Genomic DNA, 5,844 nt, shown 5'->3' on the forward strand with positions numbered 1-5,844 from the left:
TTCCAATAGCTAAGGCGGATTCTTTCTGTTATTAATTTATTTGCTTTCTCAGATCCTGTTTTTAGTCACTATCTTCTCAGACATTTTCAGGACATATCTACATATTAAAATAGTGTAAAATCTAGCTGAAAGCTGTTAAATTAATTTATAGTAACTTTGTGACAGTAAATTTCCACTAAATTAATTTCTATAGAGCTCCACTGAGGAAGCAGTTTGCAGCAATACTTCTTTGATACAAAATATTGTAGAGCTCAACAGTTGAACACTACAGAGAGACTGCTGACACCTAGACAGAAGGAACAATGAACGAGAGGAGATCATGCATATTTCACATCTTGGGCACCTCACAAAATCTAAGTTAAATTTACCTGTTCTGTTTGGAACTTCCTTTAAAAATGCTAACTAAAAAATCTCCAATGCATGCAGTAAATTGACTTCATAACTCTGGAAATAAAACACAGAAGAGCCTTTTCTTTCTTTTTTTTTTTGAGTATAAATATATATAAAATATATATATTGAGTATATATATACAAAATTCTTTTGTATACTCAAATGCGCAAATTACAAAAGTAAAAACCTACAATGACAAAAACACCCCAAAACAAACCAAACAAAAGATCCCCAAAAGAAATCCAAAAAACAAGCAAAAAAAAAAAAAAACCCAAACAAAACTAAACCAGCCAACAAACAAAACCCAAGAAAATTAAAAAGAAATATATTTTATGAATTGACATCACATTAATTACAAATTAGCTGTCTCTTGTCTCTGAAAAAAAAAACCAACCCCTCAAGAAAAATGTTTTTCCTAAGTTACCATATATGAGCATCCCACTTATTTTTCTCAGCTGCAAAAGCACAACTGAGCACGTCACTCTCAGTCTCCAAGAAGATATTGTTTTTCAGAGCATAGATTTCTGCATGGTATACTCACACACACTTATAAGTTCACTGGGTTCATAATATTTTAGTGAGAAGTGAAAAAATACGTAGCCATATTTAGGAGTCTTGCTTTTGTGATAGCTAGAAGAATGCTCACATTTTGCTCTGCTGGCAGTTGGCATGACATCCTAACATTTTCTTTGGATATCTGATAAAACATTTTCTGACCAGTAAATGTTACTCCTTTACTGATCATGTAAAAAAAAAAAAAAAACAGAACATAATCTGTGTCTTCGAAATTAACATGTTTTGTCATCGAGCCATAATGAACAATGTTTGCATTCAGGACTAACAGAATTCTTTTGCAGTCCAGAAAATACCAGAGGGAAATGGAAGCCTTTGAGTGAGCATCTTTTATCGTTTCAACAGATAAAGAAACAAATGTAGTGAACAAATTCAGAAAAGTGTTCAAGTCAAGAACCACAAATGAAGAACAGTAGTAAGTGTACTGGTTTGTAATCTTTTAGGCTTCGCTGAAGCCTAACCCTGGGTCTCTGTGAACCTGAGTAGCCTCACATTGCACTCCTTTCTGTGCTGCATGCATTCTTTTTGAAACTTCAGAGACTTGAGTCCTGATCCACATCACTGTACAGTGACTTCAGGTTTGACTTTTTACAGCACTGTGACTTCTTACCATCATGCAATGAAGCTGCAGACAGCAGTTTGTTCTGATTCTCAGCAATGTAATATCCAATTCATCTCACTGCTTCATTAACATGCATGCGTCTGCATGTGTGTTCATGCCATTATGTTTTGTCAAACTTATACAAGACCTCAAATACATATACAAGGTACATCAAAATATTTAATACTGATATTAAAAGTTTCATTACAAAATAATCTAAAATATGGTCATCAACATGGTCATATCCAAAGGAACAGGTCAGAAGAGTTAGGAATAGTCAGGGATCTAAATATAAAACAAATGTAGAAAAGACAAGGAACAAGAGTCTACATTATATTAACAAAGTAATGTACACAGGCCCCCCATTCTCTGGAACTGAAGTCAAAAAGATATGGAAAGGTCCACATACATGCTACTAAATTCTCTTGTCATCTCAATCAAAGTTGTATGCAGACAGCATATTAAGAGTAGTCTCTGAGCCATGCTGCCTTGACTGTGTGTTGTAATGCTTTGGGTGAGCACTCTCCAGCCAACATCAAATCCAGGCCATTCTAACAGTGTAACAAGTTAGGTGATCAGTTACAGTGCTTCTTGGCATTTTTGTTTTATTGTGATAAACTATGGCATAGCTACAGACAACATAGTTAAACAAAAGAATATTTTGGTTCAAGCTTTTCTAACTCTTTTATTAGCTATTTTTTCTTTTTATGAAAGGAAAAAAAAATGACCAATAATACAGTTAAAGGACAAAGAGTTTATTTATTAACATCAGAGAGAAATATTAAAATGAAGATAGAAAACACAGTAAAAGGAAATTTTGCATTCTATCGCAGTATCTAGCATACAGTATTTTCCAGATACTGTGATTATTGCTTTCTTGTCACATATACAGGAAACATAGTGTCTCGGGTATTTTCAATGGAAAAGTAAAGGAAATAACGACCTGTTACGATAGTCCAGCTATGATTGAAGCAATAAGATAATTTCACTGTTAGCCTACCTATACAAGTCCTTGTGCTGTGTCCTGGCCATAGTTCTGTGTCATTTTTCTTGTATGAAAAGAATGGGTTTATATCATCATTTTTGTCAAGATAACATCTCCTGTGGCATCTCATCTTACACAAATATCTCTAGCACGTATGAGACACTGACCTATACTGTCATCTTTTTGTTTGCAATTTAACAGCAATTTTAGACTGTATCGCACTATTGCAAAAGCCTTCCTTTGAAAATCCCTCTGACTCATGGTTATCATGCTAGCAAAATGCAACTACTGCTTCAGCTGATGCAGACTTACAGAGCTACTTTTGACCTCGAACTGATAGGGAAAGACACTACAAAAATGAAAAAAAACACAGAAGAAATCAATCATTTTTGCCTTTGTTCTTGCTCTGAGGTTGACTTTAAGTAGCTTAAAACAGACAGGAAAATAGTCTGCATAAAAGTTTGCATTGTCTGCACTTTTTGAAAATTCTGTCAGAACTGATTGCCAGAGGTCCTTGATGAAACAGAGCAAGTGGGCATCCAGAATTTTTATTGTTTGCTTACCTTTTTATCAATAATTCAAGGAATTCATTAATATTATATTTACTAATCCAGCAAAATTAAAAAAATAATCTGTTAGTTGGCATTATGCTATTATTTTGGCTGTTGCAGTGTATAGTTTTTTGAGGTAAGGAGCTATAAACATAAATACCATTATCCTGGTTTCTTCATTTCACAGAGGCCTATCTGAACTTTTACATATTCTAGAACCTTGTCAAAACTTTCATTTAATGCTCACTTGAGAAGAAGGCTTCTGTTGCAGCCTAAAGTTTGTCGGCATTTCACTATATGCTCTTGAAAACCCCACGCAAATAAAGAAAAACTTTGGTGTGTATTTTCATAATGTTGTTCACTTTGTTTTTTCTTGTGAGCAGATGGCCATAAGGTAACTCTATAAAACTGTATCTCAAAAACCAGCTGAATTGACTACAGTACCTCTGAATGAAATGACATAGCCCCCATGCTGTTAGACAGTTAACTGCCGTTAAACAACAGTTTAGAAAAGTGCATTGGCACAGCATGTGTTAATGTTATTGACTCATTACAGTTATCTAATTCCTCATTAATAAACCAATGATGGTGTGACTAATTAGCCTTCTGCCTTTTATTCATATCCAATGTCATGGAGCAGTGAGGGCTTGTTGCTCCAAGGAGTTGAGGAAGTCACCTCCATAACCAGGCCAGGCCAGGCTAGGCAGGTGTCTGAGCCAGGGGAGGGGCAGGCCTGGGGTTGGAAACCAGGGTTAGTTAAGAGCCCAGAATCTCACCTCATGATGGTGCTGTTGATGATGAAGATGACAGGCAGAGACTGGGCTGGGACATCAGTCTAGCTGGGTGGGGTCAGCATCAGGCTTGATGAAAGTAATTGATCTCATCCACTCGGGAAGGGCTGTGAGGATGGGGACAATTTGAGGCCAGGAAGGGACGTAGGCCTGGGTCCCGTGTTTGGCCCTGGCTTTGCCCTGCTGCAGTGTTCCTGGGGCAGGGGCTGTTGCCCTGGGTGCTGGAAACGGTGCCCTGGGTCATGGGCAGGGTGGGGTGAAGCCTCTCAGGGCTCTGAGAGTCAAGATAACAATCCACAGAAATATGATTTCTTTCAATTTTTTTTCAATTTTTCAATTGATTTTTTAATTTTTTACTTGAATTTCAATTGCTTTTTTTTTCAATTACCTAGCTAAATGTTTTCAGTGTTCAGTGGTATTCATTTGGCTTTCCTTTTAAAATTATTTACTTCAAATATTTTTATCAGCTTTTTTTTTGAGGCAAAATCTTATTACCTGTTAGAGTCTTAATAAATATTATTTAAGAATCATAAGACATGATAAGTTTTATTATTTTCACGGTCACTTTCTTAAGCTGAAAAAAAAAGAGAAAATACTTCTGAACATTAAAACACAGATGAGTCCTTAATCAATATCAGTACCCATTTGATATAACTAAATTTAAAGAAAAGAATAATTGGTTATAGAAAAAAATATTTTGGACAAAAATTAGAAAAAGGGGCACCAAAAGTGAAGTGAATTAAAGAACAGGTAAAATGTAGAGAAGAATGAGTCTTATTCAATTTATGAGTGTAAATTTAACATTGTCAAGAAATAACTTCAATAATATCAAAAGGATTACACAAGTGTGAATTACAGGTCCCCAAGAAATGAGTTCTTACTTTAGCAAATAAGAAAATTAAACAGTACAGACATGCTAAACAAAAAAAAATCTGAATATGGTAAGAAAGCAGATGACACCTACGCCTACAGCCACACCACCCTGAAAACTCTCAATCTTGCCTGATCTTGGAAGCCAGAGCAGGGTCAGGCCCGTTTAGTACTTGGATGGGAGACTGCCTGGGAATCTCGGGTGCTGTAGGCCTGAATTGCTGAGGTGAGTAGCTTGAGAGAGGATGCCTTCAACACCAGAGCAGGGGGGAAGATCAGCGTCCAGGAGCCTCAACTCAGAGCGACAAGAGCCACCGAGGGAGCCTCAAGTCCTCGACAGGACCTGCCCAGGAGCCGGCAGCTCAGCTGACGCCAGCAGCTGACTCACAGGGGGCGGAGCCAGGAGCAGCGGCACCAGCCATGAGTGGGTAAAAACCTGCCCCAGGGAGTGCTAATGAACAGAAGCGCGGCAAACCGGGCGGGTCGATGCAGTTTTCGCTGACAGGCGAGCAGGATGGTGAGTCCTCGTCGTATGACCAGGGCCCGGTCTGGGAGCGATGCTCTGGCTGTCCCGGCGGTGGCCAGTGTAGGCACCCAGACAGAGCCGATGAGAGGGGAGGCTGCAGTGCAGAGCTCGGGGTGCAGAGAGTGCCTACACTGGTCTGGTGAGGGGAGGGTGCACAGTGGGCAGGGCTGCACTCGGTGCTCCCTGGTGGAGGTCCTCCTGCAGCAGGGGCTGAGCTGCGGGATGATGTTAATAGACTGCGAGATGTCAGGGAAGCTGAGAGGAAGCAGGAATGCTTGCTCCAGGCCCAAACTGTGCAGGGGCCTCAAATTTCCCCTCTAGCTCATGAAGGAAAGAAGGAGGCCGTTAACCCGGGAAGCTGGGAATTAGTGGCAAAAAAAAAAAAAAAACCCAACAAAAAAAGGAGGAAGAGGACAATCAAAAGCAAGGGGCTTCCCCATAAACCTGTTGTCCCCACACAGAACCGCTTTGCTGTCCTGCAGGGAGCTAATGAGGAAACACACTTGAGCCAGAAACAGCTGGCTGATGGACTGGTAAAGAAGATCTCTACTGGTGC

The 5,844-nt window shown here is 39.0% G+C and overlaps 1 pseudogene; it reads left to right on the forward strand.

Moving 5' to 3' along the window:
- The first annotated feature begins 4,856 nt into the window (after positions 1-4,856).
- Positions 4,857-4,976, forward strand: LOC133273538 (5S ribosomal RNA; annotated as a pseudogene).
- Positions 4,977-5,844: the final 868 nt, after the last annotated feature.

The sequence above is a fragment of the Pezoporus flaviventris genome, unplaced genomic scaffold, assembly GCF_033815535.1.
Source record: "Pezoporus flaviventris isolate CSIRO_AGI_PZ_B2104156 unplaced genomic scaffold, CSIRO_AGI_Pfla_v1 ptg000031l, whole genome shotgun sequence".
In the NCBI taxonomy this organism is placed as follows: domain Eukaryota; kingdom Metazoa; phylum Chordata; class Aves; order Psittaciformes; family Psittacidae; genus Pezoporus; species Pezoporus flaviventris.